The 17,597-nt window shown below is 47.1% G+C and overlaps 1 pseudogene; it reads right to left on the bottom strand.

Annotated features, from left to right (window-relative positions):
• Window positions 1-940: 940 nt before the first annotated feature.
• LOC142859207 (glyceraldehyde-3-phosphate dehydrogenase pseudogene) lies at window positions 941-17,031 on the bottom strand (annotated as a pseudogene).
• Window positions 17,032-17,597: the final 566 nt, after the last annotated feature.

Genomic DNA, 17,597 nt, shown 5'->3' with positions numbered 1-17,597 from the left:
GTGTATGAGAGCATGTGAGAGTGTGTTTATGTGTGAGTGTGTGTATGAGAACATGCGTGAGTGTGTGTTTATATGTGAGTGTGTGTGTATGAATGTGTATGAGAGCATGTGAGTGTGTGTTTATGTGTGAGAGTGTGTATGAGTGTGCATGAGAGCATGTGGGAATTGTGTGAGTGTGTGTGTATGAGTATGCATGAGAGCATGTGTGAGTGTGTGTTTATGTGTGAGAGTGTGTATGAGTGTGCACAAGAGCATGTGGGAATTGTGTGAGTGTGTGTGAGTGTGTGTTTATGTGTGAGAGTGTGTATGAGTGTGCACAAGAGCATGTGAAAGTGTGTATGAGTGTGCATGAGTATGTGAGAGTGTGTGTTTATGTGTGTGTATGAGTGTGCTTGAGAACATGTGAGAGTGTGTTCATATGAGTGTTCTTGAGAGCGTGTGTGTGTGTGTATTTTGTATTTAGTTACACTTGTACTATGGCATGTGCAGAAGGTCAGAGGACAACTTGCAGACAGATGCTATGTCTTTCCTTCCATCTTGGGGGTCCTGGGGATTGAACTCAGGACATCAGGCTTGGTGGCAAGCACCTTTACATACTAAGCCATCTCATGGTCCTCTCCCAGATCCCTCTAATTCCAAACACTGCTGCCTTTCCCCAGCACCATGCTGCCTCCTCCCAGCTGTAGTGGCTAAACACGCACTTGTTTCCTGCCTAGGGCACGAAATATTTGGATATGTATTCAACCCCCAAGATCCCTGCAGAGAGTCTGAGCTCACATCTGCAAATTCTGCCATCCTGGGAGGTCATTGTCTGGGCCAAGAAGCTAACCCCACTTTGCTGCCTGTGGTGTGGTGCCCGAGGCCCCTCTGGAACCACCCTGCTCCTGGCCACCACAGGGAGTTTTAGCTCTCCCCACTCCCAGTCCTTACCATATGAAAATTATTTTCTTTGAGGGGTGCAATGAACTTTATTGATGGTATTCAAGAGAGTAGGGCTCCCTAAGCCACCTCCTGCTATTCTGGGGGTCTGGGATGGAAACTGTGAGGGAGATGCTCAGTGTCAAGGGTTAGTTAGGACAGGGACTGCTCAGCAGCCGAGGACCTCTCTCTTGCTGTGTCCTTGCTGGGATGGGTGGTCCAGGGCGGGCTTCTTATTCCTTGGAGGCCATGTAGGCCATGAGGTCCACCACTCTGTTGCTGTAGCCGAATTCATTGTCGTACCAGGAAATGAGCTTTACAAAGTTGTCATTGAGAGCAATGCCAGCCCCAGCATCGAAGGTGGAAGAGTAGGAGTCACTGTTAAAGTCATAGGAGACAACCTGGTCTTCAGTGTAGCCCAGGATGCCCTTTAGTGGGCCCTCGGATGCCTGCTTCACCACCTTCTTGATGTCGTCATACATGGCAGCTTTCTCCAGGCGGCATGTCAGATCGACGACGGACATATTGGGGGTAGGGACGCGGAAGGCCATGCCCGTGAGCTTCCCGTTCAGCTCTGGGATGACTTTGCCCACAGCCTTGGCAGCACCAGTGGACGCAGGGATGATGTTCTGGGCAGCGCCACGGCCATCTCGCCACAGCTTCCCAGAGGGAACCATCCACAGTCTTCTGGGTGGCCGTGATGGCATGGACTGTGGTCATGAGTCCTTCCACAATGCCAAAGTTGTCATGGATGACCTTGGCCAAGGGGGCTAAGCAGTTGGTGGTGCAGGAAGCGTTGCTGACAATCTTGAGGGAATTGTCATACTTATCATGGTTCACACCCATCACAAACATGGGGGCATCGGCATAAGGGGCAGAGATGATGACCCTTTTGGCCCCACCCTTCAAGTGGGCCCCAGCCTTCTCCATGGTGGTGAAGACACCGGTCGACTCCACAATATACTCGGCGCCGGCATCCCCCCCATTTGATGCTGGCGGGGTCTCGCTCCTGAAAGATGGTGATGGCCTTCCGGTTGATGACAAGCTTCCCATTCTCAACCTTAACTGTGCCTTTGAACTTGCCGGGGGTTGAGTCATACTGGAACATGTTGACCATGTAGTTGAGGTCGATGAAAGGGTCATTGATGGCAACAACGTCCACTTTGCCAGAAGTGAAGGCAGCCCTGGTAACCAGGCGTCCAATACGGCCAAATCCATTCACTCCGACCTTCACCGTCGTGTCTCTGGAACGAGGCTGGCACTGCACGAAAAGAAGCGGCTGTCTCTAGAACAGGGAGGAGCAGAGACCCATATGAAAATTATTAAGTCTTTAACATGGCCTTCCTCATAGGAATGTTGCCCAGCAAATGAGAAGGGCAACATTCAAATAAATAATGACCACTGTTGACAATTGCAGTATAAACATGGCCTCCACACATGCTAACCGCTGTCATTGTTAAGACACTGGTCTTTGCTAGCACACATGTGGCCTGAAGCTGGTGGTCACAGAAAACAGGCACAGTGCAGCCTGGGAAGGGCCAGGGAGGGATGTGACAGGTAAATTGTGCATGGAAGGGGAGGGACGGGCTTTCTGAGCCTCTGTATCTTTAATTGTTTGGGGTCGCTGGGGTCAGGAAGTCTGGCCCACACTCCTGTGCACCTGCCCTGGGTGGGAACACAATCTCTCTGTGCAGTTCTGCACACACGCAGACTCTGGAGAGCGATGCACACAGATACAAACACTCAAACATTGGCATACATATTTACAGTATGCATGCGTGTTAGTATGCTCACATGTACACATGAACATAGTGTACAGTCCTAATGTGCATAAACACACAGGTGCCCACACACCTGCATCCAGTCCATTTGGAGTTTTTGAGGGATCAGGGCCAATTGCGGAAAACGTAATCACTAGCTTTGCAAACAGCTTCGATACAAACTTGGCTCTGTCTGCCTCCTCCTGTCCAACACTGGTGACTTCAATGCAAACCATGGAGCCACTGGTCAGATAACTAAATTTTGGCTTTAAGCAAGGAAAGGCAAAATAACAGTGCACAATAAACAAAGAGAAATTGAAATTCTCTTTCATGTAAAAGTTCAAACGCGGGTGCCAGAATGGCCCCCCATAGGCTCATATAGCTGAATGTTTGGCCTACGATTGGTGGGACTGTTTGGGAAGGAATGGGAGAAGTGACCTGATTGGAAGAGGTGTGTCGCTAGAGGTGGGCTTTGAGAGACCAAAAGCTGACACCATTCCTCGGTAACTCTGTCTGCCGCATGCCTGTGGACCAGACATAAACTCTCAACTATTGCTCCAGCACCATGCCTGCCGTGCTCCCCAACATGATGGTCACAGACAACATGCTCTGGAACTGTGAACCCCCAAGTCAAATGCTTTCTTGGATAAGTTGCCTTGGCCATGGTGTCTTAACCACAACAAATAAAAAGTCACTAAAATGGTCCAGAGCTGTCTGGCAGCCCTGCTCCATGGAGTCCGTGAAGGCTCCAATTCTATCCCCATTCGTTTCCATACCAAATATGGTCTCCATTCCCAAGGACATTTTATAACCAAATGGACATTTCCAACACTTGCCCCCACTCTGTGGTGGCTAGTTTTAACTCTCAACTAGTTTTGACACATCCTAGAATCACCCAGGAAAACAGTCTTAACAGAAGAATTGTCTATATTGGGTTAGCTTAGGGCATGGGGGGGAGGGGTTCTTGGTTAAGTTAATTGATATTGGAACACCAGCCCACTGTGGGTGATATTATTCCCTAGACAGAGGTACCAGAACTGTATAAGAATAGCGAAAGCTAGGAGAGACCAAGCGGATAAGGTTGAATTTATTAGGAAGATTGTGGTGTGACAAGCTGTTTGAGCCCCTATGTTTTCTTCCTGATAGTCCCTAGATGGACTATGATTTAGAAGTGTAAGCTTCTTCCCCTCTGTTGCTATTTGGGGGTATTTGTCACAGGAGCAGAAGTGAAACTAAAACACCCCCATAGTCTGCACCCCCACAATCTGGCCTGTTGAAAAAATCAAGGCATGAAGGAGAAGGAGTGGGGAGGCACCTCTAAGATACGTTCCAAAGCTTCCACATGGCATTTCCTAATAGCCAGCTTGTAGTTATGTGGTCATGTTATGTTGTAGAGAAAGCTGGGAATGGCAGTCTTCAATTATGTGACCTAAAGCTATGGGGGAAGTGGGTCCCTACCCTGAGAAATGTATGTTTTGGGGTGCAATGAAAGCAGGCATGTATCACTAATTCACAGATGGAGAGACTGAATCCTAAGAGGGCTGAGGCTCTATCCTGGGACAAAGTTGTTCAGCAGCAGAAGAGGGAGAAGAAGGAGGCGCACTTAGGTCTGAGTGCCATTCTAAAGTTGTCTCTGCCTCAGAGCTTGAGAAGCCTGCTCTGCTCTTTTTCTCCATTTATACAGACCAGGATCCTGGCCAGGGAATGGTAGCACCCACAGTGGGTGGTTTTCCTATCTCAACTCACATCATCAAGATAACCCCTACAGGAATACCCAAAGGCTAACTTCATCTGGACAATCCCTCTCAGGTGTGCCTGGAAGTATGCCTCCTGCGTTATTCTAGATCCGGTCAAATGGACCACTAACACTAATCAATCACCACAGTACACATGTATGAATGAAGATGACGGAAGAGGAAAAACCACCTTCGCTCCACTTCTCCATGAGCATCCAACTCCCAAAGGAAATGGACTCCTTCTAGAAGTTGCCATATTGTTTGCAGTTATGTCAACTGGTGTGGGAAGTCCTTCTATTTGTGTTGCTTTTATTGGTTAATGAATAAAGAAGCTGTCTTGGCCTGTGATAGGGTAGAGCAGAGCTAGGCAGGGAAAACTAAACTGAAGCTGGGAGAAAGAAAGCAGAGTTGCAGGAAACCATGTAGCCGCCTTCGAGGACAGATGTGCCAGAACTTTGCCAGTAGGCCACGAGCCTTGTGATAAAATATAAAATAATAGAAATGGGTTAGTTTAGGATATAAGAGCTAACTAGGAATATACTTAAGCTATTGACCAAACAGTATCGCAAATAATATTGTTTCTGTGTGATTATTTTGAGTCAAGGTGATCAGGAAATGGACAAGCAGCCTCCCCCAACAAATTGGCATGCCAATGTGGTCAACTATATCCACATAAAACCCGAGAAAGCTTATAAAACAATTCTAGACACACACACACACACACACACACCAGAGTTAATCATGGCTTTTTGGTAGCAGCATTTTCTCAGGTGGGCTCTGTTTGCTAGAAGCAAGCAGAGGCATGATTCCTTTAAGGGAGGTCTTCCTGATTCAGTGGTAGCAGAAAAAAACTGTGTGATTTTTGAAGGTGGCTTCCTGGGCCATGCTGCATGAACCCTGGCTCTTTCAGGAGGCTGAGCACTTGAATGGGGTCTGTGAACAGAGTGTTACAACTTTTTTAATGGCAATATAGACCTACTGTGTGCCAAAAAATGGAGCAATGCACATGGCTCTCAGAGGCAGTGAACATGCCGCTGCCATGTTGGATGGGGTGGAGCAAGCAGGCAGGGCCATGTTGGCCCTTGCCACACCTACTTAGCATTTTTTTTTTAAAAAGGAGCTTCTGGTCAGAATATAGTTACAGATACACAATAAAGCCAGATTCTGATAAAAAAAAAAACCAAAAACCTCTAAATGGGTTACAATGTTGGATAAATGTGAATAGGCTTGGGAGAGAGAAGAAAAAGAGTATAGAAAGTTATAAAAAGAAGTAAATGACTTTTTAAAAAGTAAAACAAAGTCTTTGAAGAGACAGAGTAAACTTGTAGAACAAGTAATATAGTAAGAAAAATAAGCTACGTAAAGATGGAATATAAACAGAGAGTCTAGTTTATGTATATTAATTGTGTTTTCTTTGAATTTTTTGACCATGAAGAAGCTAAGTATGGACAGACATTTCATTGTATGGGCTGCTAAGCTAAACCAACATATATGTTTTAAAGATATCTTGTCTTCAAAATTTGGGTTTAAGGGGTTGTTACTTTGGAAAAGAGGCTCTTCTTTTGTTTCCACAGAAAATGAGAACATGTGGATTTCTTCCAGATTAATGTGGTTTGATGGCTACCCCCCAGAAGGTCACTGTGAACACTCCCCAAAAATTACTTCACCCAACAAAAATCAGGAAGGAGTTTGGAGAGAACTATGCCCAAATTCCCAAATATTGTTTATAAATGTTTCTTTACATTTAAAGGAGGATATGCTAAAGAGATGAATACTTTGCACTGGTATGGATATTGGTTTATTGATGCAATTTAAAGTCAATTTTGTTGTGTGTATATTTCTGCTCTTCATTAAGGTATTGTGTTTGTGAAGTTCATTTTAAAATGTAATGCATAATTAAGAAATATAGGTTAGTAGATAATCATCTGTAATAGTCAAGCTGGTTGTCATGTTAGTTAGGTTTTCTAGATATATAGAGATATATTTCAGTTAGATAGGTATTCTTCAAATCTTTCAGAGACCTTCAGAATATGGCATTTAAAATGTTTTAAGAACTTAGACTTTTCATGACAGTGAGACACATCTGCTCCTGGCAGCACCAATAACTTCAAAAGGAAGATGGGTACGGAAGAGTCTCCTTATAGAGTTTGCTAGCCATTTGGGCAAGAAACTGCTCTTGCCTAGACTGCTTGATGTTATGCTGTATGAACTGGACACGCAGGACCCACATAAAAATGACTGCAGAACTTGCCTAAAGGTGAGACAGTCCTTTGGGGTTCCTGCTTTATAAAAGAGACTGTTAGACATTCTACAGGACACAGAAGAAAGTGACTGACAAACTGCCAATACAGGTGAAACTGTGTTTGGAATTTCCTGCTTCATGGAAAAGTTTACCAGATACTATGAACCTGTAGGCTGAAGATGATACAGAAGAACTTCGGGTGACTGTCCAAGCAGCGAGATGTCTCTGTCAATTCTAGAGTTTTGGAAGTTGCTTACAATGTTCTTCCTGTTAACTTAGGTAATATTATATCCTTCTGCAGTCTTTGATGGAGTTGAAGAATAGATAGTTATAGTTTTCCTTAGTTATGATAAAAGATAAAGTAGATATAAATGTTGTAACTGTAATTCTTGCTTAATATCTGTCTTGTTATATGTAATTTTACTATGTTAAAGTTAAAACCTTCCTTTTTATTTAAACAGAAAGGGAGAAATGGTGTAGGAGGTCCTTCTGTCTATATGTTGCTTTTATTGGTTAGTGAATAAATCTGTTTCAGCCAGTGACTTAGCAGAATAGAGCAAGGCAGAAGTTCCAAGCAGATAGAGGAGGAAAGGGAAGGCAGAGTTATGGAGACACCATATAGCCCTCTCCAGAGACAGACATGCCAGAACTTTGCTGGTAGGCCACGAGCCTCGTGGTAAAATATAAAATAATAGAAGTGGGTTAGTTTAGGATATGAGCTAACTAGAAATATGCTTAAGCTATTGGCCAAACAGTATTGCAAATAATATGGTTTCTGTGTGATTATTTTAAGTCAGGGTGGTCTGGAAATGAACAAGCAGCCTCCTTCCCCAAACATCGAACCTTCTGTCTTTGCAACATGGTACCATCTATACCATCTATAAATCTCATACTCAAGAACCCTGTCAAAAACCCGAAAAACAAAACAAAATGAGTCCCCTCTCAAAATGTTTTCAGTAAGCTTACAATTTCATGCTGGGCCACATGGTAACAAGTGTTCTCTAGAGGAACAGAACTAATATATAGTGAATATATATTCAAAATCTCATAATTTCAGGGCTGGGAACATGGCTGTTGGCAGAGTGCTTGCCTTACAAGCGTGAGGTCCTGAGAACACATGCAAAGAGGCTAGGCATGGTGGTATGCACCAGGCTTTTTCTTTTAGGCCACCACTACCCAGCTCCCAAGTCACGACATGGAGACTTCTTATTAGTTATGAATGCTTGGCCCAGCCCTCTTAACTTAAATTAACCTATTTCTCTTCATCTACCTTTTGCCTTGGGGTTTGTTTTTTTTTTCTTCTGTATATCCCTTTTCCACTGCTTCTTGCATCTGCTGGCTGGTGGCTTCCTGACTTCTTGCTCCGAGTGTGTCCCTTGTTCTCTCCTCTCTTCTTCTTCCTCTTGTTTCCCCCCAGCCTAGATTTCACCTCCTATTTTTTCTCTCTGCCTGCCAGCCCCACCTATCCTTTCTCTGCCTAGCTATTGGCCAATCAGCTCTTTATTAGATCAATCAGGTTCTTTAGGCAGGAAAGGGTTAAACAAAGGCAACACATGTTTACATAATTAAACAAATGCAGCATAAACAAAAGTAACACACCTCCACGTAAACAAAGCAATATTCTGCACCATAAATGAATGTAACAATCTTTGCGTAGTTAGAATAATTTCACAACAGTGGCATGTACTATAAGTTCCAGTGCTGCAGAGGTGGACATGAGCACATCTTTGTAGTCTGCTGGGCAGCCAACCTAACCTACCTGGCAAATTCCAAGAGAGAAAGGAAAGACAGACTACCTGAATGACAGCCATACATGTACATCCTTGCACATGAATTTACACCAGTTTGCACACACACACACGACACACAGAGACACACACACAACTTGTAACACTTTAAGTTTATGAGTATACCATATTTGTAGCTATCCCAGAAAAACATCAAAATTCTAGATATAGTTTCTACTGAATATATGAATATGATCGTTTCTTCAACGTCACAAAGTAACCATTGTAAGTTAGGCGCCATCTTCACTGCTGGTCTTCTCTGTGGGCACCTGAGTCACCTCCAAAAAGCCCGATCTCCATTACAATAAGCATCTACATTACATCTACATTAGGTGTTGGGAGGCCTATTTTATCCACAGCCAGATGGATGCTCCTTAGCTTCCTATGGGGCCACAACTTTGATCTTAAGTGGACATAGCTGATGGAGGAGGGTCATCTTTCTATCTGTCGTTTCATTGGTTAAGTAATAAAGAAACTGCTTGGCCTCTGATAGGGTAGAATTTAGGTAGGCAGAGTAGACTGAACAGAATGCTGGGGGAAAAGAAGCTGAGTCAAGGAGTCACCATGATTCTCCTACCGGACACAGACGCAGGTTAAGATCTTCCCTGGTAAGACACCTCATGATGTTACAGGGATATTAGAAATGGGTTAGATAAATATATAAGAACTAGCCAATAAGAGGCCAAGCAGTGTTTAAAAGAATACAATGTCCGTGTAATTATTTCGGGTAAAGCTAGCCGTGCGGGCAGCCGGGTGCCGGGAAAGTAGCCCGCTGCTCATATTCAACACATAGCCACCCATTGAACTTTCTAACCCAGAAAAACTAGTGTATCTGCATGGCTATGAGGGGACTTGGGCTTCCAACTTTAACCCAGAACATCATGAAGATCGGAGAGCACAGGGTTAGCTCCTAAAAGCCTGAAGTCAAGCTCTGCTTACTGGATGTATTACCATTGTAAGATGAGGACTGTGCCAGTTTCTTATGGTGGTGACAAAGGCAGCTGATGGCAGGGTTCATTTTCACTCACAGTTCAAGGGCACAGTTCATCAGGGTGGGAAGTCACGGGAGCAGGAGGGTGAGCCTTATGGTCACATCACATCCGCAGTCAGGAAGCAGAGAGTGATGGACGCTGGTGCTGAGCTCACTTTCTCCTTTTTATTCAGTCCAGGACTCTAGACCATGGGATGGTGCTGCCCACATCCAGGGTGGGTCTTCCTGCCTCAGTTAACCCAATCTAGAAACTTCCTCATAGACAAGCCCTGAGATCTGTCTCCCAGGTGAGTCTCAAACCTGCCGAGCTAACAACATTGATTATCATGGTTATCATTGATTATCTATCTGTGTTACTGTTGTTCCTCTTAGGGAAGGAGACCTCAGTGCTCAAAGTCATGGGCCACTGTTCTGCATCCTCCTCCTCATCTTCTTTTGGCATCTCTAGGCCCTGAGCATTTCTTGCTGTGAGTAACTGGAATTAGTTATTTTCAGAGTTCAGTTGAAGGGACCCGCACAGAAGAGATGCCAGTTTCATACTGTGAGTTCATTACTCTAAAAGTCCAGGGAAGGCTCTGAGTGAGGCTCAATAATATGTCTCTCAAAAGCAGTGATCAGCTTGGGGCCCTGATCTATATGGGACACAAGGAAGGATGGTGGTGTCATCATGGGCTGTTATCCGCCCCAGTTTTTAAGGCTGTGAGTTCATCTGAGCCTGGCTCAGCTTGGATCAGTAAATGTTATTATTTGTGAGTGTGTGCATGCTTGCTCAGGTGAGTGCAGGTGCACACATGTGTGGATGTCAGAGGTTGATCAGCTAAGATCTTCTTCAGTTGCTTTCCACCTTGCTATTTGAGCCAGGTTCTTTCACTGAACCTGGAGCCTGCCAATTCAGTTAAGCTGGCCAGTGAGCCTCCTGCAAGCCTCTGCCTCCAGCTCCCCAGCCCTGGGACATCGGTTTTGTTTATTTAGATTATTTGATTTCGGTTTTAGATTTATTTTATTCTCTCTCTCTCTCTCTCTCTCTCTCTCTCTCTCTCTCGGTGTGTCCACTGAGGCCAGAATATGATATTGAATCCTCTTGAGCTGGAGTTACAGGGAGTCATGAACCATCTGACATGGAACTGGTAACTGAACTTGGGTTCTATGGAAAAGCCCCAAACACTCTTTACCACTGCCATCTCTCCAGCCCCACATCCGGCTTCTCATGTGTTTTATACGGGGAGGGGATATTGAAATCAAGTCCTTACGCTAGCAAGGACAGCAAACACTTTATGAACTGTGCTATCTAAGTGACGTTATCTTGACACTAGCTAGAATCATTTTGGAAGACAGAATTGAGAAAATGCTCCCACCACATTGGGCTGAGATCAAATCTCTGGGGTATTTTTTCTTTTTGATTTTTTGATTGATGATTGATGTGGGAGTGCCCAGCTCATGGTGGGCAGTGCCACTCTTGGGCTGGTAGTCCTCGGTGCTGTAAGGAAGCAGGCTAAGCAAGTCATGGAAAGCAAGCCGGTAAGAGGTCTTCCTTCCCAGCCTCTGCTTCAGCTTTTGCCTCCAGGTTCCTGCCCTGAGTTCCTACCCTGGATTCCCTTAGTGATGGACTTACAAGCCAGAAAGTGAAATAAATTCTTTTTTCCCCAAGTTACTTTTGGTCATGGTGTTTCACATGGCAACAGAAATCCTAACTAAACACAGGCTAACCAATCCCCGGAGTCTCGTAAATGCTTATTGAATGAATGAATGGGGCTAGAAGCCAGATCAAGGTTTAGGAGAGAGCTCATCATTGAGGGCCAGGAAAAAGCCCTCTAGTGTTCCCCTCTGTTTCCATCTCAGCCCCTAACAAGTGCAAACGGGCTTCCCTGACTGAAGGGAACATACTGTCCCCAGTGTCATGGACCATGGCTCCGTACGAGAGATCCAGTGGAAGCATAGGAGAGCCGTGGAACAAGCCTTTCGGGCAACTTATCTCTTGGCAAGATTAAGCAGTTCTCCACTGAGAAGCCCGTATTGCAGGCCTGCAGGGAGGACCGGGCCCTCAGTGTTTGCACCTTTTTACTGGGCATCTGTCCCTGGGATCAGGAGAGCCGGGAGGCTGGATTAGATGGGTCAGCGCCCTGATTGACAGTGACACTTCCTCCCGAGAGCCCCCGCCTGCCCCCGACCTCTCCCGCTGTTCCTCTCCTGCCTAACCCGGCCCCATCCTGTTCCTGAGAGCAGCCCTGCCTTCTAATCTCTTTACCAGGAAATGACTTTCCTGGGTGTGAAATCCCTTTCCTAGGGGGAGCACGGCAGATCTGTCCTCCCTTGCCTCCAGGCTGACCACGGGCCATCTTCTGGAGACATCTGGCATGGTGGTGGGGCAGCCAGGGCTAGGAAGGAGCAAGTATGAGGCCCTTTTCCCTCAAATGTGGCCATGACCCTGACCTCCTAGGTGGACTCCCCCTAAACTGCCCCTTCTGTCTCCCTTCAAGGGACTTTTTGAAAATGCTAGATCTCTATCATTGGTGGCAGTTAGTGACAGTCTCCTGTAGGAGCAAGTGGCAGGAAGAGGGAGGATTTTAGTTTGTTAATATATGTGAAATTCGTAGATTGCTCCTTGAGACAAATAAACACTTTGTTGTATTAATATTAAGCTTTCTGCTGAGAAATGCTTAGCCTGTTTTACTGTAAATTCATTATAAGCTGTATTGTTTTGCTCCAAAGAGAGCTGGTAAAGTTTTTGCTGTCTGTGCAGGCACGAAAAGCCAGGTGTAGGGACTTGAGTTCAGAGCACCAGAACTCATGTCAAAATGCACAGGGTGTGGCGGTTAGCCCTTGTAGGCCCACGCACTGAGGAGGCAGATCTCAGAGGCTTCAGGGCCAGCCAACTAGCAAGCTCTGCCTTCAGTGAGATATACTGTCTCAAAAATCATGGGGGAACACACTCCCTGAGGAATGATAATTGAGGTTATCCTCTGACTTCCACACCTATATGCATATATAGACCTACACATATGAGAACACCTACACACATGTGCACACACACAAACACACCTATACATATAAGAGCACGTCCATAACACATACCCACGTACACACACCCACAAACACACCTACACATATGAGAGTACCTACACATACACACACACGAGAAATGTAAAGACTCACACCACTGGATGCTAGTGCATGATGACTCCTTGCATTCCTTGGCTTGTAGGCACAACACTTCCATCTCTGCCCATGTCGTCACCCAACGTTCTTCCCAAGTGGCTGGGCATCTTTTTCTAAAGACACAGGTGCATTGGACTAGGACCCGGTTTCCAGAGCTCTGCTCATCTTTGCTTGATGACAGCTGCAAAGATCAGCTATCTACATGAGGTCTCATTCTCACATCCCGGGGTTAGGGCTCGGGCACCCCTTTATGTGCATGTAAATGTTAATGCAAGGAATTCACCTACCTCAAATGACTGAGCAATCTGTCCAACTAAAATCTTCATTGTTTCAAGCAGTCCATTTTGTGGGGATTGGTTACAGCACAGAAAGGGTCTAACAACCAGACAGATGAGCAGTGTGGACTGGCATGGAAGCCCCTAATGGAATGTGGCGGGGAGCTCCTGGGCCACAAAGGTGACAGGGTGTTTCTGGAAGCAGGGGCTGGATTTGGGAGGACCAGGCCCCTGCTCCTCTCCTAGACCTAGAAGTGGGCTCGGATGTGTCTGACAGAGGCCCTCAGAATGGTTATCCTGTGGGAAGCATAAGTTTTTGATGTGAGCCTGACCTCATGGCTAGAAATCAGCCATCAAAGGTGGAGAAGGCACAGCCTGAGGATCTTGCTGACAGAGTCAGGGTCCTAGCACCAACAACATCTTTTACAGAGATGTAACCAGGCCCTCTGGACAGACGGACAGAAAACAGACGACAGAGCAAGACCTCCCCTCCCCCTCTCAAGGACTCCTCTCACTGAAGGCCTGTCTCATTGTCACCCTGCCAGGTCCAACTGTCTGGAGTGTTCTCCAGTCTAGGCATCTGGAGAAGCTGCTGTGCAGAGCTTTACAGGCTGACTGTGTACTTCCTGGCTTCAAAGCAGGTACTTAGAATCCCTGTCTCCTTTAACCTTCATAGTAACCTTGCTAGGAGGGCACAGGGTACCTCACTTGCAGACATGGAAACTGAGGCTGACTAGATTAGACCAATAGTAAAAAGGTGCAATCAAAGCCAAGTTTGGAGCTAGGCGTTGACCTCGGAGATCTTGGACCCACAGGATGGGTCTACGACTGCTGTTCTTTACAGAGAGAATGCCTCTCTGCTGCCTCTTCTGCATCTTCTCTGCCTCAGCCTGTGTGTGTGCATGTGAGTGTGTGTGTGTGTGCACACGTGCGTGTTTGTGCATGTGTGTGTGCATGTGTGTGTGCATGTGTGTGCACACGCATATGTGCGTGTGTGTGCATGCACATATGAGTGCATGTGAGTGTTTGTGCATGTGAGTGTGTGTGCGTGCGTGCATGCATGCATGTGAGTGTGTGTGCATGTGTATGTGTGCACACGCATATGTGAGTGTGTGTGTGTGTATGCATATGTGAGTGTGTGTGTGCACGTGTGTGTAGGGCGTAGGTTGAACTCAATTGTTCTTCACCAAATTTGATTGAGATAGGGTCTTACTGATTGACTACTGATTCGGGTTCTGTGTGAGCTCCCTGAGACCCAGCTTTGCCTTCCCGCACTGCAATCACGGCTGAATACACTGTTGTGTTCCGGTTTGGCTGCTGGGGATCCATACTCAAGCCTTCATGCATACACAGGAAGCAGTGTTTACCGGCTCAGCCATCCCCTCCCACACTTTCTTTTTAGTTTTCTAGAATACCAGGTATCATTCTATGGCCCTCCAAGCCAGCCTGTGTCCCCAAAACCACTCTGAGATTTCATGGACTAGACGTACATAGGGGTAGGAAGGCAAGAAGGATTTGGAGTTTGCATTTTGTTCTTCTGCCATCTTGGGCTCAGAAAGGAACTCTGGTGTGTCTATCCTCTAACTACCCTGAGCAGAGTGGATCAATGACATTCATTTGTTCATGACTCTCCAACCGGCAGGTGTCGTCAGACTTAGCGTTCAGGCAGGGAGAGGCTGCAGCGAACAGAGGGTCCTCAATGGCGTCTTCTTGCCTGGCTCCAGGCAGAGGCTGGGGACCTCTGTGTGGTCAGTTCAGCCTCTCCTGGAGAGCTGGCTACCCTGGAGAAGCACCGGCCTGATGGCAAGTGCTCTCACCCGCCACTTGCCTCTCCTTGGTCAAGGTCCACTAACCAACAAGTTCCCATGACCTGAGTATGGATCATAGTGGGAGGGGCACACAGGGCATGTGCGCTAGACAGTGGCATCAATGGGGGCATCTATGATACAATCTGCAGCTCCCAGCTTGACACATTAAGAGGCAAGGGGTTGTAACTTGGTGGCTGTGCTACCTGCACATCTCTGCCTCAGCCTCAAATCAGCATTTATGGAGGAAGACATCACTCTCGGGTGTGATGATGCTTTGTTCTACTGGGTCGGAGACAGGTAGCCTTTGTTAGGTCAGAGAAGTGGGGTTCAGAAAAATCACAGAGATTTGCTCAGAGAGGTGATTCAGTGAATAAAGTACTCACAGATGTGTGAAGGCCTCCACTCCATCCCAGAAGACTTGTTAACAAAAAGAGAAATGAAGAGAGAGAGAGAGAGAGAGAGAGAGAGAGAGAGAGAGAGAGAGAGAGAGAGAGAGAGAGAGAGAGAGAAGGCCAGGCATCTAGGCAGGCTCTTGTTACCCCAGTGTTGGGAGAGTGGGGACCAGCTGATCCCAGGGGCTCACCAGCCAGCTGTTCTAACTGATCAGCAAGCTCCAGGCAAGTGAGAGACACTGTCTAAAAACAGCCAAGTAGAGTCTGGCAAGATGGGTCAGCTTGTGAAGGTGCTTGCTGCCAAGCCTGATTACCTGAGTTCGATCCCCAGGACCCCAAAAGTAGAAAAAGTTGCACTCTGACCTACACACACACACATGCATACATACACTCATGCACATAAAATAAATACATAAAAGCAGGGGAAAGGACCCATAACCAGAGAAATGATACCTGAGGTTGACCTCTGGCTCTACATATACATACAACCACACAAGCGTGAACACACCCACACAAAAACACGGGACAGAAGCAGGATCCAGCCAAATGACACCCAGCATATATTTACTTTACTCACATGACCACATCCTTCCCTGGGAACTAAGTCCTTCCTTGCAAGCCTGGCTCAACACAGCTTGAGGTCATTCTGCGGAAATCATCTCAGGAAGGCCAAGGACCAAGGTGAGGCTTTCCAGTAGTGCTGGAGTCTGGACAGATGCCAGGCATCTGCATGGGGATCCCATGTTGCTTCCTCACTTGGAGCCACGCCTGTGGGTGGAGCACAGCCATGGCTGACCCGGACTTCCACCGTCAGATGGTCTCACGGGAAATGGTGAAGATACTTCAGACCACAAGGGCTCCTGGGGGGTCAACCTGAAGTCAAAGAGAAGGCAAGCAAAGCAGGGGTTCCCCAGGTTCAATGGCCAAAGCCAGTTACTGCATCTCTGCTGGGTGTAAACTCAGCGTGTGATTCACCACCACAGGGCCAAGCCAGGTGCAATCACAGGCCCAGAAAGTCCCTGCGCAGACCAAAGGCCTCTTCCTACAATAGACGTGGGCTCGCGCCTCACCCAGGTTCCCATGTGGGATGTATTGTTCCTCTGGGCAGTGACACAGCACCCATTCACACAGTGGCTGCCCACAAGGGAGGAGTCTGTGTTTATGTCTGTTGTAAATAAAGGGTACTCAGCCACCAGAGGAAGGAACGCTGCTCTACCCTGGCGAAACTGCATAGGAACATTGGGTTCTAGACTGTCTTCCTTTCTGGAAGCCCCCACACCTAGTGCTCCCAGTCACCTGAATGATGATTCATCCCCTAAGCATAGTGCCTGATCTCACCGGAATATCCACTTGGAAGGAAGAGGCATGTGACTGGCCCTGTACCATTGGAAGGGAGGAAGTATGGGATTTCCATGCTAGCCACAGAACCCAGAGCTAGGGCACAGTGGGGTTTTCTGTTGACCACAGGGCCACATCTGGGTCCCCAATACTTCCATTTTGCATCACCTGGAACTTCCGGGACCCTACTGCTTCCTCAGACTGCACTTGCCACTCCTCTAGGAAGCTTGCCCATCATTGACTACCATGACTCTCTGTTGTCCTGCATCACAGCGTCTGTATCTGGTACCCTGCCTCAGTCTCTCCAATGCTGAGAGAGTAGACGGCACTCCCTGCATCTCTCAGCTCGCCCAGCCTCTTTTCTCCTGTCTCACCCTTTCCTGCCCACTGTAGAGGGGTATGGCCATGGCAGCCCTGCCCACTGTAGAGGGGTCCGGCCACGGCAGCCCTGCCCACTGTAGAAGGGTCCAGCCACGGCAGCCCCACCCACTGTAGAGGGGTATGGCCACGGCAGCCCCACCCACTGTAGAGGGGTATGGCCACGCAGCCCTGCCCACTGTAGAGGGGTCCGGCCACGGCAGCCCCGCCCACTGTAGAAGGGTCCGGCCACGGCAGCCCCTGTGTACATGGCTCGCCTCGCCACAGCTGTGTGACTAGTAAAGGAAGTCTAATTTGTGGTCCACCCCACTGCCACCACAAGTGGAACCACTGGCTCTTCTTGTTTAGTGTTTTACTAGCTTATATTAGCTACAGACGAGACCAGTTTCACTAAGACATTCCCGTACATGTATGTGATACATTTGATTGTATTGACCCCAGTTACCATCTCTTGTCTCCCTTCCCTCACTGGTTTCTTTGTTCCTCTTAGAGTCCCCCTTCGGTTTCTGTGTGTGTGTGTGTGTGTGTGTGTGTGTGTGTGTGTGTGTGTGCATATCCCAATGAATTTAATTAGGGTTGTTTATAGGAGCATGGATGGAGGGATTATTCGCAAGGACATGGGCAATTTACCAGGGGCTACACCACTGAAGACAATGTCTCTTCCCTCCTCTGGCAACCACTAATTTGCCTATCAATCTTCAGGGAAATCCAGCACTTGGTGAGCCACTCCCCTCTCCAGGATGGAACACCATCAGGGCCAGCCTCTCTCAGGTCTTGTGCAGGTAGTGGGAGCTACAGTGGATTCAGAAGTGCAAT

The sequence above is a fragment of the Microtus pennsylvanicus genome, chromosome 10 (assembly GCF_037038515.1).
Source record: "Microtus pennsylvanicus isolate mMicPen1 chromosome 10, mMicPen1.hap1, whole genome shotgun sequence".
NCBI classification, from domain to species: domain Eukaryota; kingdom Metazoa; phylum Chordata; class Mammalia; order Rodentia; family Cricetidae; genus Microtus; species Microtus pennsylvanicus.
Note: the sequence above shows the minus strand (reverse complement) of the source record. Positions and strands in the feature narration are given on the sequence as shown.